Genomic DNA, 17,178 nt, shown 5'->3' on the forward strand with positions numbered 1-17,178 from the left:
CTTTGGTTCTGGTCAGAGGGCATTGTCTTTATCCATCTTTACCTAGACCATCCCCTGGAGACACTGTCCACTCAGTCCTCACATTATCCCTCTCTCTTTTAAAAAAGAATTTTAAAAATTAAATTTATTATTATCGTTGTCATTATTATTATTATTATGAGTTTTCTATAGGACATGTGCACTCACCAGAGAGAGAAAGAAAGTAAGAAAACAAACTGCCAGGTCTGGGACTTGAACTGTGTTCAACCATGCAAGAGTCCAGTGCCTTAACCACCATGCCACCCATTGGCCCCTCTGTTCCTCTTTGCCACCTGTTCTGGTACCAAGGTCTTGTTAGAAAATGCTGTAACTGTGGCCTTGGGTGGATAAGTGCATTTTGGTGAGTTTGAAACCCATAATAGAACCAGGTCTCAGGAATTTTTTTTTTTCCTATAAGGTGTGTGCACTTACCAGAGAGAAAGTGAGAAATCCTCCCCGCTTCCCCCAGGGGATGGCCATGCCACAATCCCTTTCCTCTAGTCTCCTCTTGAGATTTTGAGCATGCATACACAAATGCCCATTGTGATTCTCAAGCTGCAAGGTCCAAGACTCAAACTGAGAGCCAACCATGTGGAATTCAGAGCCTTAACCTCCACAACATCTGCTGGCCCGGTCTCAAGAACTTTTTGCTCATGTGTCTTTGCTCCAGGATTTAACTGCTGTTTATAAATTTCCCAAATTCTGATGATTTCCATCATATTACATAATCCTGGATGATGAAAACACAGATGTTTTCTGTTTTTATGATAAAATGTAGATTTCCTTTATAAAGGGTACTTATTTAAACAGTTATTGCTGATTAAATTAAAGAACTGGGGTGGGGGGGAGGAAGCCTGTATAGAGTGGTTTCCGAACCTAAATATCAAGCTATTTGTAGTGACTTGGTCATATGTTCATTTAGTCCTTTTCTTCAATATTAAAAAAATAATAAATCAGACCAAAAATGCACACTTCTAGGCCAGTAAAATTGCTACTTTAAAAAATGAGGATTAAATACTATTTTGAGTGATTATAAAATAATATATGTCAGTGTTAGGAAATTAGGAATACAGAAAAATGTAAAGAAAATAAAAAATTACCCATACCTGTCATGCAGAGATAACCACTATTAAAGTGTTGGTGATTATCCTCTTTTCATTTGCACATATATAACATAATTTAAATACATTTTTAAAAGTTGGGATCATACTTTAATGATCATACTTTAATGAGGATATAGTTTTATAACTAGTTTTTCACAATATGACATCAAAATTTCTTATGTCATTAATAATTCTTTTATGATATGATCTTTAAAGACTGGATACAATTCATTTTATGGATATAGAGTAATTTACTTAAACAACCCCTAATTTTTGTACATTTAAATTGTTCAATATGAAAAGCCAGGTCATAATGAACAACTTTGTACTTAACTCAGAGATTTTCCTCAGGAAAAAAAACCTAAGACATGAAGTGAATGGGTGAAATAGTACAAATACATGTAAAGTTTAAAAACATACTGCCAGGGACCAGCAGATGGTGTAATGGTTAGGTTGCTAGACTCCCATATAGTTGACCAGGGTTTGAGTCCTGCACCCAGCAGCTTAAAACTCCCACCAGGTACATATGTGTGTGCGTGTGTGCCCAAAATCTTGAGAGGAGAATGGAGGAGAAGGTATTGTGGCATGGCCATCACCTGTGGAGGGTGATTTCTGGTTTTTCTGTCTCTGTTTGTCTCTCTGGCAAGCAAATGTACCCTATAGCAAAAAATCTCTCTCTAAAAAAAAGTATAGCCAAATAACCCTTCACTCCTACCCTACCAGAAAAGTCAGTCCTCTTACTAGCAGTATAGACAGTATATAGCTTCTTCACTAACAGTACCTTTCCACCTTACACTTTTTCAACAACAGAGCTTTCTTGTTCTCACTTGTCATTGTTTTGATTAGTGAGGGGTGGGTATTGTGAATGTTTTTATATATTTTGTTCAGGAGTGTTTCTTCTTTTTCAAGTGCCTTCATTCTTTGCTAATTTTCTTTTTCTTGAGATGTAAAATAAGGCTTTTTCCTTATTAATTTGTAGATGTTTTTATTTTTAATTATAGAATATTTCAAATATACAGGATATTTCAAATATATGGAAAATCAGTTAATGTTAGAAGTGATTATGTTTTCATGTTTGTTTCAGTCCTTTTACCAATCACATGGGGCCAGCAGGTGGCATATGAAGGTTAAGGCAGCTGGATAACACATACCAATTGTGTGGTTCGAGACCCAGACCTGGAGACTTTAAAAAGACACTGGATACATGTGAATGCATGCCTAAAATCCCAAGAGGAGAATAGAGGAGAAGGGATCCTGATATGGCCATCTTCCCAGGAGGTGATTTCACACTCCCTCTCTCTCTCTCTCTCTCTGGGATAAGCACATGTGCCCTATAGCAAAACAAAGCAAACAAGCAAAAAGCACATATTTATTTCTACAACATTAAACCTATCCCCTCTCTTTCCTCTCAAAGCCAACCACTCTCTAGAAGTTCATGTGTGTATTTCCATGGGCATTTAAATAATACTTTTTTCTTTCTTTCTTTTTTTATCTTTTCTTTTTTTTGAGAGGTTTTTGCTATAGGGTGCATGCACTCCCCAGAAAGACAGAGACAGAGAGACAGAAAGTGAGAAATCACCACCCAAGGAGGATGGCCATGCCGCAATCCCTTCTCCTCCACCCTCCTCTCGGGATCTTGGGCATGCACACACACGCGCCTGGTGTGAGTTTAAGCCACCAGGTCCGGGACTCAAGCTGCAGTTGACTACATGGGAGTCCAGTGACGTAGCCACTATGCCAACTGCTCGTCTCTTAAATCTTTTTCTTTACATGTATGTACCTAAAACAAAATAGAACATTTTTCCTTTTAAGAAATTTACATATCATATTTACATATACATTTGTTTCTTGCTTTTTCCATTCAACATTGTATCTTGTGAGGTATCTATCTTGATAAACAGATCTATTGATAGTTTGTTCATTTTAAGTATTGTATAGCATTTCATTCTATAGCTATATCTTATTTATTCAATTCGCCTATTGACAAGTACTTAGTATATCCTTTTTTTTTTCTTTTTTTTTGGACCTATTTCTCCTTAAATAAAAATACTAAGTTGATGTATATATAAAAAAGTGGAATTTTAGGGTCACAGAAGCTGCATATTGTATTGGTCAGTTTGGGCTGCTGTAACAAACTACCACAGCCTGGGAGGTTTATAAACTACAGAAAGTAATTTCTCACATTCTGACGGCTGGAAGTGTGGAAGATCAGGATGCCAGCACAGTCAAGTTCTGGTGAAAATTTCCTTCCTTGTTCATAGGTGGCCATCTTATCTCTGTGTCAAGATGGTGAAAGGGGGGAGAGAGCTCTTTGGAGCTTACTGTAGAAGAGTAATCTGTCCTTTCTGACCTAATTATTCCCCAAAGACTCCACTTCCTAATAATCCGGTGACTAGGTTTTGATGTATGATTTTTTTTGGGGGGAAATAAAACATTCAGCCTATAGCATATATCTTCCCTCTACTAAAGATTGGCAAATCGGGACAGCTGGTGGTGTGCTAGGTAAGGTGGAAGGATCCCACATGGCCGGCTGTACAGTTCAAGCCCTGGGCTTAGTCTTAAGAAACATGCTGGGCACATATGGGTGCCCTAAATCCCGAAAGGAGGAATAAATGGGAGAGAAGGGATTACAGCACAAACATGCCCCATGGAGGGTGCATTCTTGCTTTCTCACTTTCTCTTTCTTTTTCTGTCTCTCTCCTGTGAGTGCATGTGCCCTCTAACAAATTAAAAAAAAAAAAGACTGGCGAATTATTGTTTGAAATAGTTGCTTATTTTTATACCCACCACGTGGAAGATCTTTATCCATTAAAATAATAAACATTTAATTTGGAATTTTGCATAGAACTTATTATTTAGGTAATCAAATTTATCAATTTTTCCTTTGTAATGTATTCTTTTGGATTATGTTTAGAAAGGGCTTCTCTTCTCAGAGGTAAGTTGAACATTCATAGAACTTTCTTCTAGGTTTTTTGACTACTTTTCAAAAAAAAAATGCTTTAATCTCTCTGTAATTCATTCTGGTACAGAATACAATGTAGGTGTCCAGCTTTTCTCTTCAACTTCCTCATTATTACATCCTCACTAATAGCCTATTATCAGTGAATGTATTCAGATAAGCATATATAGGAAGTATATGAACTTTTTAAAAAATGAATTACTTATTTAATTTTATTTATTAGTAGTATTTTTAAAATTTGACCAGAGAGAGAGACAGAGACAGAGAATGTGAGAAAGCAAGCTGCCAGGTCTGGGACTCAAACCATAGTTGTCCAGCACCTCAACCACCATGCCACCTGTAGTCAACCATGTGGGAGTCTAGCACCTTAACCGCCAAGCCACCTGTTGGCACCACTCCCCCTCCCCCAATATATGAACTTTTTATTCTCTTTCTTTAGTTTGTTGTGTGTCCTTGTACCAACATCTCACTATTTTAATTATTGTTTTATAATGAGTTTTAATATTTGGCAAATTAAAATTCTGTTTTGTTACTCTTATTTAGTTATTTTTTTTTAAGAGGGAGATTTTTGCTGTAGAGTGTGTTCATTTGCTGGAAAGACCCAGAGAGACAGAAAGCGAGAAATCACCCCCCAGGGGAGGTGGCCATGCTGCCATCCCTTCTCCATTCTCCTTTCAGGATTTTGGGCACACACACACACGACGCCTGGACTGAGTTTCAAGCTGCTGGATACAGAACTCAAATCATTATGCCATCTCCTGATCCCTGTTATTCTTATTTTTTAAAAAAAGTTTTGGAAACCGGCAGGTGGCACGGTGACCAGAGGCGCTAGACTCCCACATGGCCTACTGCATTTCAAGTCCCGGACCTGGAACTTGCTTTCTCACTCCCCGACCCCCTCTCTCACTCTGTTCCTCTCTAGACAAATGAAAATTACTAAATAAAGTTAAATAAAAAACAATTCTAAAAAAAAAGTTTTGGATATATTCACTAATGATTCTTACAGATAATTTATAGAATCATAAGGGGTGTTAAAAATGTTCATGGAAAATGTATATTATGAAAAATTACGCATTGGATTTCAAAACCTTTCTGCACCAAAATAACCTTATACCAGCTTGTTGTAATATGTTTGAATAGGATCTAGTCTGAAGCACTTAGAAGGATATCATATCAAATTGAAAAGAGTCCCAATCAGAGCAACATAAATTCTCCTAAAATTAAAGCAAGGACATACATTATATTTATGGGGCAGCTTGTGAAACAACTGATGGTTAATGTAACACCTACAGGGACAATGCAGAAAAGGCACCAGCAGTTTACAAATGGATAACCCACTTTGAGAAAGGAACAGCCTGTGGCATGGTGGTTAAGGCCATTGGATTCTGCATAGCCGACTGCGATTCCAGTCCCAGACTCTGGCTTAAGAAACATGCCAGACGGTGTGCATGCCTAAAATCCTGAAAGGAAGTAGAAACAGAGGAGAACGGATTGAGGTATGACCAGTCCCCATGGGGGGTTGCTTTTCCACTTTCCCTCTCTATACCCCACCCCCACCCCACCTCAGCACCTGTGCCCTCTAGCAAAATGTAATTAATAAATAAAAGGACAAGATGATGTCAAAGACTCCTGCATTGGCACAAAACCAGAAATCAAGTTGCGAGGGAAGTCGTTAGGCATCCCCCTTACAGCCCTGATTTACCTCCTCTCACTTTGTTTTGTTGCTGTTTTCTAATCTTAAGAAAAAGAAATCTTTAAAGAGCTCCCATTTGTCTTTAGTTAATGATGTGCAAAAGACTGATTGACATGGTTAAATTCCCAGACCCTCTGTTCCTTAGGGATGAGATAATGGCTGGTATTATCATTCCCAAAGTGACTTGAACTTGATGGAACATGTGTTCGGAATTAAAGTTTATAGTTTTTTTACAGTTTTATTTTTCTTTTCTTTTTTTTTTTTTCCCGCTATAAGGTGTATGCACTCACCAGAGAGACAGAAAGATAGAGAGACAGAAACCGAGAAATCATTCCCCTGGGGGGATGGCCACACCGCAATCCTTTCTCCTCCATTCTCCTCTCAGGACACATGCGCCCAGTCTGAGTTTGACTTGAACTGCAGTCAACTCTGTGGGAGTCCAGCAGCGTAAGCATTATGCCATCTGCTGGTCCCAAGTTCATATTTTAAGTTTTTATCTTGTCATTCTATTTTTCCATCAACTTTTGGAAGTCCCCTTGTACTTTGTCAAAATCATTCAACATTGTTAAACTGGCATTCCGCATTTTTGACTCTCACAAATAAAGCGGCCATGAATGTCCAAAAGACTCTGATACTCATCAGTACACGTTTCTCTTGGACATGTATCTGGTATGAAGAGTGCTGGTTTGTGAGGCATGCATATTTTCAGCTTTAATAAATACTGTCAGTTTTCCAAAGTGTCTGTGCCAGTTTACACTCCCACCCAAAGTGTACAAGGATTCCAATTGCTTGTTGACAATACTTGGTTTTGTCAACATTTCCCTTTAAAGCTTCACGGTTGTTCAGTGCCAACAGCATTTGGGTTTAGTTTGCATTCTTACGGTGAATACTAACCAGCTGAGTACTTTCTCATGCACTTCTTGGCCATTTGAATGATCTCTTTTAGGAAGTATCTCACTCACTCTTTTTCAAATTGGTAGCCTATGGTTTTCTTACTAATTTATAGGCCTTGATATTTTCTGAAGGTTTTTCTTTTGTCAGATGTTTGTGTTGCATATATTCTCTCTTTGTTGGTGTTTTTTTGATAAATACTATTGTAAGTTTTAAATTTGAATGTACTCTGACTTGTCAGAATTTTCTTCTTCTTTTATTTTTTTGCCAGAGGGTGGGTGTGCTCACCAGAAAGAGACAAAAGGACAGAGAGTGACAAGGAGAAAGCAACTCCCAATGGGCTGTGGTATGCTGCAATTCCTTCTCCATTTCTCCATTCTTTCAGAATTTGGGCCACATACGCACATGTACCTTGAGTAGTTTTCAAGCTACTGAAGCTGAGGTTTTTTTTTTTGTTTGTTTTGTTTTTTTTTAGAGAGAGATTTTTGCTATAGTCTGTGCACTCACTGGAGAGACAGAGAGAGACAGAGATAGACAAACAGAAAGTGAGAACTCACCCTCCAGGGGGATGGTCATCTTGCAATCCCGTTTCCTCCATTCGCCTCTTGAGATTTTGGGTACACATGCATGCACACCAGGCACGAGTTTTAAGCTGCCAGGTTCAAGACTTGAACTGTGGTTGACTATGTGGGAGTCCAGCAACGTAACCATTACACCATCTGCTGGTCCCTGGAGCCGGGAGTTGAACTGCATAGTTGACCTTGTGGGATCTGACTCCCTTAACCATTAAGCCATAGAACCAACCCAGCCTTTTTTTTTTTTTTTTAATTTTTGCTTTTTGTTCATGTCTAGCCAATTTTCACATTTAGCTCTAAATCTATCACAAGTTTATTTCTGTGTATGTGAGGTCCAAGTCAATATTAATTTGTTTTTCCTTACTGACTTCTAATTGACCATGTACTATTTATTTATTTATTTATTTATTTTTTTGGAGAGGTTTTTGACATAGGGCGCATGTGCTCGCCAGGAAGAGAGAGACAGAGAGACAGAAAGCGAGGAAGCACCCCCCAGGGGGGATGGACACGGCGCAATCCTTTCTCCTCCATTCTCCTCTCAGGATCTTGGGCACGCATGCACACGTGCCCGGCGTGAGTTTTAAGCCACTGGGTCCGGGACGCGAGCCGTGGTCGACTACGTGAGAGTCCAATGACATAGCCATTACACTAACTGCTGGTCCCCCATGTACTATTTATTAAAAAGGCCACCCTTTTCCTACTGCACTGGGGCACTTTTGTCATAAATCAAGTGATAACAAGTGGGTCTATTCCACACTCTTATGTTCCTTTGGTTTATTCATTTATGCTTGCACAAAATTCACTTTGCCTAGATAACTGTTATAATGTAATTTTTTTCTGTAAGAGTGCTTTAGTTGAATCTCAAAAATTTGATATTTTTATTATTTCATTCAAAATATTTTCTAATCCCATTGTCATTTCTCTTTTGACTCATTATTTTTAGAAGTCAGTTGACAAAAAGAAAAATGAAGTCAGTTGCCTAAGTTCTAGAGATGTGGGGATTTTAAAATTTACCTGCTTCTTATTGATATCTAGGTTAATTCCATTATATTTCAGTCTTTTCTTTCTTCCTTTTCTTTTTCTAGAGAGAGATTTTTGCTGTAGGGCACATGTACTTGCCAGAGAGACACAGACAGAAAGCAAGACGTCACCCCCCACAGGGATGGCCATGCCACAATCCCCTCTCCTCCATTCTCCTCTTGGAATTTTGGACATGCATGCACATGAACCAGGCATGAATCTCAAGCCGCTGGATCTAGGACTTAAACAGTAGTAGACTATGTGGGAGTCCAGTGACATAACCATTCCGCCATCTGCTGGTCCCCCATTGTAGTTCAATCTTTTCAAAATATTTTTTTCTTCAAGCCCCCGCCTGCCAGGATCGAGAGCGCTAACGTCTAGCACGTACAGGTTGACTGGGGAGCAGAATCTGTGATCCTTCATATGGATCCAGATTTGTTCAAGCAGAGGGTGTTGCTGTGGTACCACCACCAAGCAGGCCCTAGTCATGTGCCTTTAATCCTCCATGTTCCTACTGGTTTTCTTTCTTCGTTCTATTAACTCCTGAGAGAGGATTACTAAAATCTCTCACTATAATTGCGAATTTGTCAATTTGTCTATTTCTATTTAGTTTTATCAATTCATACTTTGTCTACATATTTTGAAGTTATAGAAAGAATAAGATGCATAAAAATTTAAGCTGTCATGTTCTTCTCATGAATGAATCCTCTTATAATTATAAAATTGCCTTCTTATGGCTAGTAGTTCTTACATATTTTCTAACGTTATATTTTGAAATTTTTCAAAAGTACAGAAAAGTTGAAGGAATTTTACAGTGCATATTCCTATACCACCACTAGATTCCCCTATTCTGACTTATTACATATCCTTTTTTCTATCAGTCCATTGACCAATCCATCTTGTGTTTTAATACCTTTTAAAGAAAGTTACAAACCTCAGTACATTTCACTTAAAAACATGTCAGTATACACATTAGTAATAAGAGTTCAATGATTATTTTTGCCTTTTTTGAGGTAAAAATTTATGTACAATAAAAGGGATACATCTTAAATGTACACCTGCTGTGTTTTGACAAATGTAAATATTGAGTAAACCAAGCCCCTCTCAAGAGAAAAAAATATTACCAACATCCCCAAAAGTTTTTATTTTCTTTCTTTCTTTTTTTCAAGAAGTTTTTTTGCTATAGGGCACGTGCGGTCGCCAGGAAGACAGAGAGAGACAGAGAGACAGAAAGCGAGAAATCACCCCCCAGGGGGGATGGTCATGCCGCAATCCCTTCTCCTCCATTCTTCTCTCGGAATCTTGGACACACACGCACACGCTCTAGGCGTGAGTTTAAGCCACCGGGTCTGGGACTCGAACAGTGGTTGACTATGTGGGAGTCCAGCGACATAGCCATTATATTAACTGTTGGTCCCCATTAAAGTTTTTCTTGTCCCCTCCAGAAAACACCTGTTTCCTCACTCACTCCTGAAGAAACACTGTTCTAATTATTTTCCACCATAGTTCAGTTCTATCTGTTTTAGAATTCCATATCAGTGGAATCACACAGCGAGTGCTCCCTTGTCTGTCTCCTTTCCTCTAGCATAATGGTTTTGAGATCTATCCCCTTGCCGCATGTATCAGTAGCTCATTCCTTTTTACTGCTGAGTAATATTCCATTATATGAAAACAGCAGAATTTGTTTACCCATTCTCCTCCTGACAGGTACCTGGATTGTTTCCAGTTTGGGGACCATTATAGTTAATAATATTCTTGTACATGTCTTTTTGTAGACATATGCTTCCATTTCACTTGAATAAATGCTCAGGAGTGAACTTGCTGGGTCATAGGATAGGTATATACTTATTTTTAAGAAACCACTGGCTCTTTTCCGGAGTTAGTTCGGCCAAGTTGGTAGACGGAACTGAAGACCCTCTATACCATGATTGCTTTTGTTGTCTAGTTTTTCTATCATTTACTTAGAGCAAGATGTTAAATGTTCCAGCTATTATTACACAATTACCAATTTGCCTCTTTGGTTGTTAGCTTCTGTTTAATATGTTTTAAAACTTTGTTATCAGGGATGCTATTTGCGTTTCTGAGGAATTACTTCCTTTTGTCATTATAAATGTTCTCTACTTCCAGAAATATTCCTTGTCTTGAAATCTAAGCCTTTCATTTATTAAATTTCTTCTTATTCTTTCTTGTTTCTTAGTGTAATTTCACTGGCAGCTGTTGAATGAATTGTCGAGGATTATTAGAGAGGTAGCTTTGCCAGGCAGTCAGCAAAGCAAATAATTCTTGGATGTAGGAACAAAACAAAGCCAAGGGACCTCTTGTAGGGCAAGTTTACAGGATACTGAAACAGTGGCTGACCGGGGAGGTGTCCTGATCACTGAGATCATCTGGGGAAGATTAGGCCCTGTGATTTATTGGATAACTAGATGAAAATGGATAAAAAGATTCTTCCAAGAGGGGGAAGTATGTTGTTGGATGCAGTCCTGTCCTTGCTTGCTGATTTTCCTCCCTTAATTAATTAATTCAGGAACCATCTGATTGACTAATTGTATATCCTTAATTTTATAGTTGGCATTGCTGATGAGATGATGTATGTTGAATTACTGTAAGCTAAAAGTTGCTTTGCTTTTAATTCTGATTCATCCTAATGATACATGTTCGTGTTTTACTGGGCTTGAGCTAAATCATTACATTAGTAGAACTGCCATCAGAGATTGCTGTAAACATTTCCGTCACACTAATTGCCATGATTTAGTCCAATTCTATGAAAAAACTAAAGAGCAAAATGACCCTCTTATACACATTAGTTTTTTGTTTTTGTTTTTCTTAGAACCCAAAAATGTTTCCATAATTGCCTGATAGACACTGTTTAATCTACACAAATGGAATTTTAAAATCAAATGATGACTAGTTTGACATGAAGGAGGCATATTTGATTTTAAGAATGTTATTATTTATGCTTATATGGTCATGAATTGCTGTTATTATGTGTTGTGGTTGCTCTTTATAACTTATGGAATTATGTTGAAGGCTTAAATAAGATTCCAAAGACCAAATTTGTATTGGGACAAACACATTTGCTGTAGAAATCTGTCCCTAGAAAATAAAAATCTTTCTATGGACATATGGGAGCCCACCAGCGAATAGAAAAAGATCATTTCCATTGCCTTTGGAAGCAGTTTAGAACTTGGTAGAATATGAGTCTTTGTCAATGATCTATTGAGCCTGGTAAGGTGGCTTGGGTGTCAGTCTAAATATTCTATTGAATATATATATTCTATTGAATATATATGTATATATGTATATATTCTATTGATCAATATATAGAATTTTGTAATCATCAGAGACAACCTATACTTGGAATAAATATGATCGAATGTGTGTATGTGATATTAACAAAGGAGTCCCTTGCTTAAGAAAAGGGAAAAAGTTCCATTTTGTAGTCCTTAAATATATCTCAATTCTTTTTCTTTCCCTTCTTCTCCCACTCCCTTTCCAGGTTCCCTCCCTTACTTGAAGGATTCTTCCTCTGCAGAATCTCTGTTTTCTTCATATTGCTTTTTCTTCTGTTTTTTTGTGAGTGTTTTCTTATTTCTGTATTTCATGTTAGAAAGCATTCTTTGGGTGTCTAATATACTTGATTGTCTGCTTCTGTTTAAGAACAGGAAGGAAAAGTTGATTGGCGGGACCAGCAGATGGTGTAATGGCTATGTCACTGGACTCCCATGTAGTCATCCGCAATTTGAAAGTCCCAGACCCAGTGGCTTAAACTCACACTGGGCACCTGTGCATGTGTGCCCAGAATCCCAAGTGGAGAATGGAGGAGAAGGGATTACGGCATGGCCGTCCCCCCTTGGGGAGTGATTTCTGGCTTTCCATCTCTCTGTCTCTCTGGTGAGCGCATGTGCCCGATACCAAAAACTTCTTCGGGAAAACAAACAAACAAAACAAAAGTTGATTGGAATCCTTGTACAGCGGGATAGGCAGCCAAATGAAAACCTCTCACTAAGGCAGTCTTCCTTGTCCATGGTTCCCCTAGATTCTCCATTTTTTTCACGGTATCTCTAGGCACAAAGAAATGCTAATAGTCCTACCTATTAGACAGTTAGCTCTAAAGAACTTAATAGGAGTAAGGTGCATGATGGCCAACAGAAAGTGCTGTGTTTCCCTTAAAAATTCAAAATATGCCATGGTGCTTTTTCAGTTCATTGTAGTGTGCCAGAACTTCTTGGTGCAGTTTGGGAAATGCAGCTGTGGGATCACCTGGCTGGAAGAGGTTTGTAGGTTGGTAATTTCCATGTCAGGCCATTTGCTTCGGCTTTTGGCTTAGCTAGGACCTTTATTTGCTGCATTTGATAGTTACGTGTAATAATGTGGAAGTCGACCAGCTCTAGCCTTTAAAAAGATTACCCAAAATGGAACTTAAATTTATTTTTATTTATTTATTTATTTATTTATTTATTGCCAGAGGATGAATGTGCTTGCAAGAGAGAGAGGGAGAGACAATCAGCACCCCCAGAGGGGGATAGTCATGCCACAGTAGCCATGCTTTCTCTTCCATTTCTCCCTTGGGATTTTGGACATGCACACATACATGCCAAATGTATTTTCAAGTCACTGGGTCCAAGATTTGAACTACTCAGTTGCCTGTGTGCTATCGAGCCACCTTAATCACCAGGTCACTGGCTGCCCATCCCCTATATGGAATTATAAAATCTGTCTAAAATAGGCCTTCTTAATTAGTATATCATAATACCATATGTGATTTTTTGGAAATCAGAGTGGAAGGCTCATTGGTCACTTTGTAGGTGTGGTAGTTCTTTATTTACCTGGCAGCTCCTTAAGGTGTCACCTTGGCATCACTTTGGCCTGGATGTAAAATGAGGAGGGTCTCATCAAGGGGAGGCCCAGAGCTTCTGACCAGAATTTCAGCCTTTCAGGGTTCAGGAAGTAGAGGGAAAGTAAGCACTCCTGAGCTGTGACTGCTTGAGATTATACTAAATTGACCCGGATGTGTTGATCCTAGATACGACCGGTGTATCTGTGTTCTTTTCTGTCCCTATTCTTCTGCCTGTAGGTGTAACACATGCACAAACTAGGCAACACTAAATCACTTGAAAATATGTGGAACCTTTACTGAACGTGGGTAGCTCTTGGGGACTGGCATGATAAGGTGCTAAGAGTCATGATTGCCACATGCAGACCTACATAGGTTTTCTTCCTGTCTTGCTGTCAGACTCTTTTGTTTTCTCCCGGTGTGTACTTAGCTGCTGGCAGCCTGGAAACTAAGTGGGGAAAGCACACTAAGAGTCTGCGTTCAGGATCCCTTCATTCACCCATTTGCTAGGCCTCTCCCAGGCCTGCAGTTCCCAAGTCTAGGAGCCTTTATTGTATTCTCTCCAGAGAGCAACCCTCCAGGTATCTGCTGGGGCTGGGAGAAACTGTTGTCTGGGAGCTTATAAAAAAGGAGAGACACTGAGATTTAACTAATTTGTTGCTTTACTTCCACTTCCAGGGATATCTGATACCATCAGTTTAGGGGCCCTCTGAATAGTCTACTGTTTTGGTCAGATTAGTTGTGGCTTTCAGTACTGCTGATTCAGGATTCACCTTTCCAGATCTGCTAAAAAGACTTTCTTGTCTGTTTTCAACTTCCCAAATTTTGTTTTTGTTGTCTCCTCTTTGTTTTCCCTTACTTGTAGGTTTGCATGTTTCTTGTTTGTTTTTAGAAAATCTTTTGTGGCTTTTGTGGGATTTATGGAGAATGCTAAATTAGATATTGCTTGTGTTATGTATTGCATTTTCATTCATTTTTGAGAATATTCATGTTAGAGACTTGATTGAGTGCTGGAGTTTAAAAAATGAGAATACAAAGTCTTTAGCATCAAGTAATTCACAGTTTGATAGGATTGAGAGGAGAGTAGAGAACTAATCAGTTAATAAAATGCATGATGATGACAGCATTTCAGAAGTCAGTCAGGTTCAGTGTGGGAATAATAAACATAGGTACTGTTTGACATGCACCCTCAGGTAGATAAGTGGAAAAGGGCATTCAAAACAGTGGAAGCAGCATATAGTTTGGTAAGTCTGGGTTACATTGGGGCATCTGATTTGGGGCAGCTCCCTGAGGCCACTGGATGAATCCCTACCACATTGCAGTACCTAGAACTGGTCCCTTCCTTGTCCATGGTTCCCCTAGATTCTCCATTTTTTTCACGGTATCTCTAGGCACAAAGAAATGCTAATAGTCCTACCTATTAGACAGTTAGCTCTAAAGAACTTAATAGGAGTAAGGTGCATGATGGCCAACAGAAAGTGCTGTGTTTCCCTTAAAAATTCAAAATATGCCATGGTGCTTTTTCAGTTCATTGTAGTGTTTTCAGTTCATTGTAGTGTGCCAGCACTTCTTGGTGCAGTTTGGGAAATGCAGCTGTGGGATCACCTGGCTGGAAGAGGTTTGTAGGTTGGTAATTTCCATGTCAGGCCATTTGCTTCGGCTTTTGGCTTAGCTAGGACCTTTATTTGCTGCATTTGATAGTTACGTGTAATAATGTGGAAGTCGACCAGCTCTAGCCTTTAAAAAGATTACCCAAAATGGAACTTAAATTTATTTTTATTTATTTATTTATTTATTTATTTATTGCCAGAGGATGAATGTGCTTGCAAGAGAGAGAGGGAGAGACAATCAGCACCCCCAGAGGGGGATAGTCATGCCACAGTAGCCATGCTTTCTCTTCCATTTCTCCCTTGGGATTTTGGACATGCACACATACATGCCAAATGTATTTTCAAGTCACTGGGTCCAAGATTTGAACTACTCAGTTGCCTGTGTGCTATCGAGCCACCTTAATCACCAGGTCACTGGCTGCCCATCCCCTATATGGAATTATAAAATCTGTCTAAAATAGGCCTTCTTAATTAGTATATCATAATACCATATGTGATTTTTTGGAAATCAGAGTGGAAGGCTCATTGGTCACTTTGTAGGTGTGGTAGTTCTTTATTTACCTGGCAGCTCCTTAAGGTGTCACCTTGGCATCACTTTGGCCTGGATGTAAAATGAGGAGGGTCTCATCAAGGGGAGGCCCAGAGCTTCTGACCAGAATTTCAGCCTTTCAGGGTTCAGGAAGTAGAGGGAAAGTAAGCACTCCTGAGCTGTGACTGCTTGAGATTATACTAAATTGACCCGGATGTGTTGATCCTAGATACGACCGGTGTATCTGTGTTCTTTTCTGTCCCTATTCTTCTGCCTGTAGGTGTAACACATGCACAAACTAGGCAACACTAAATCACTTGAAAATATGTGGAACCTTTACTGAACGTGGGTAGCTCTTGGGGACTGGCATGATAAGGTGCTAAGAGTCATGATTGCCACATGCAGACCTACATAGGTTTTCTTCCTGTCTTGCTGTCAGACTCTTTTGTTTTCTCCCGGTGTGTACTTAGCTGCTGGCAGCCTGGAAACTAAGTGGGGAAAGCACACTAAGAGTCTGCGTTCAGGATCCCTTCATTCACCCATTTGCTAGGCCTCTCCCAGGCCTGCAGTTCCCAAGTCTAGGAGCCTTTATTGTATTCTCTCCAGAGAGCAACCCTCCAGGTATCTGCTGGGGCTGGGAGAAACTGTTGTCTGGGAGCTTATAAAAAAGGAGAGACACTGAGATTTAACTAATTTGTTGCTTTACTTCCACTTCCAGGGATATCTGATACCATCAGTTTAGGGGCCCTCTGAATAGTCTACTGTTTTGGTCAGATTAGTTGTGGCTTTCAGTACTGCTGATTCAGGATTCACCTTTCCAGATCTGCTAAAAAGACTTTCTTGTCTGTTTTCAACTTCCCAAATTTTGTTTTTGTTGTCTCCTCTTTGTTTTCCCTTACTTGTAGGTTTGCATGTTTCTTGTTTGTTTTTAGAAAATCTTTTGTGGCTTTTGTGGGATTTATGGAGAATGCTAAATTAGATATTGCTTGTGTTATGTATTGCATTTTCATTCATTTTTGAGAATATTCATGTTAGAGACTTGATTGAGTGCTGGAGTTTAAAAAATGAGAATACAAAGTCTTTAGCATCAAGTAATTCACAGTTTGATAGGATTGAGAGGAGAGTAGAGAACTAATCAGTTAATAAAATGCATGATGATGACAGCATTTCAGAAGTCAGTCAGGTTCAGTGTGGGAATAATAAACATAGGTACTGTTTGACATGCACCCTCAGGTAGATAAGTGGAAAAGGGCATTCAAAACAGTGGAAGCAGCATATAGTTTGGTAAGTCTGGGTTACATTGGGGCATCTGATTTGGGGCAGCTCCCTGAGGCCACTGGATGAATCCCTACCACATTGCAGTACCTAGAACTGGTCCCCATCCTGCTTCCCCAAACTCGTTTAGATTGAGCTCTGAGCCTCTTGTCCTCTTGTCCTTTAGACTTGCTACTTGGCTTGGTAGTCCCAAGAATACTCTTGCTTTCTCTTTATTGGATCCTGGATTTCCATCTGGCCATATTGCCTCTAATCTCCACCCCCAGATGAACTCCTCACCTGTGGCGGGGGAAGGTCAAGAACACTCCTGCTCCTGCCTTCCCTAACTCTGCTCTCCACTCTGTGTAAAGAAAAGCAAGGTTATTACATCAACAAGGAAGTAATGGTAGAGTGGGTAGTTAGGCTCCTATCAATAATTCTCAAGGAGAGGCTAAGAACATATCAAGGAGAGGCTAAGAACCATGAAGCCAGGGATACAGTTTATTGTCGGGGTCAGAGGCAAGGCGACTCTGAATTCTGGAAAGGAGCTTCCTTTTTGGCCAGGATTAGCTTAGAGACTTGAGTGGCTAAGTCTTTGGTTCAGGTGTCTGCAGAGTCTATAAATAAACAAACAACAAACAAACAAAAACTAAGAAAAGGCAGGAGCTCACAAATATTGGGTCAGCAGG

The sequence above is a fragment of the Tupaia chinensis genome, unplaced genomic scaffold (assembly GCF_000334495.1).
Source record: "Tupaia chinensis unplaced genomic scaffold, TupChi_1.0 Scaffold000314_1, whole genome shotgun sequence".
NCBI lineage: Eukaryota > Metazoa > Chordata > Mammalia > Scandentia > Tupaiidae > Tupaia > Tupaia belangeri.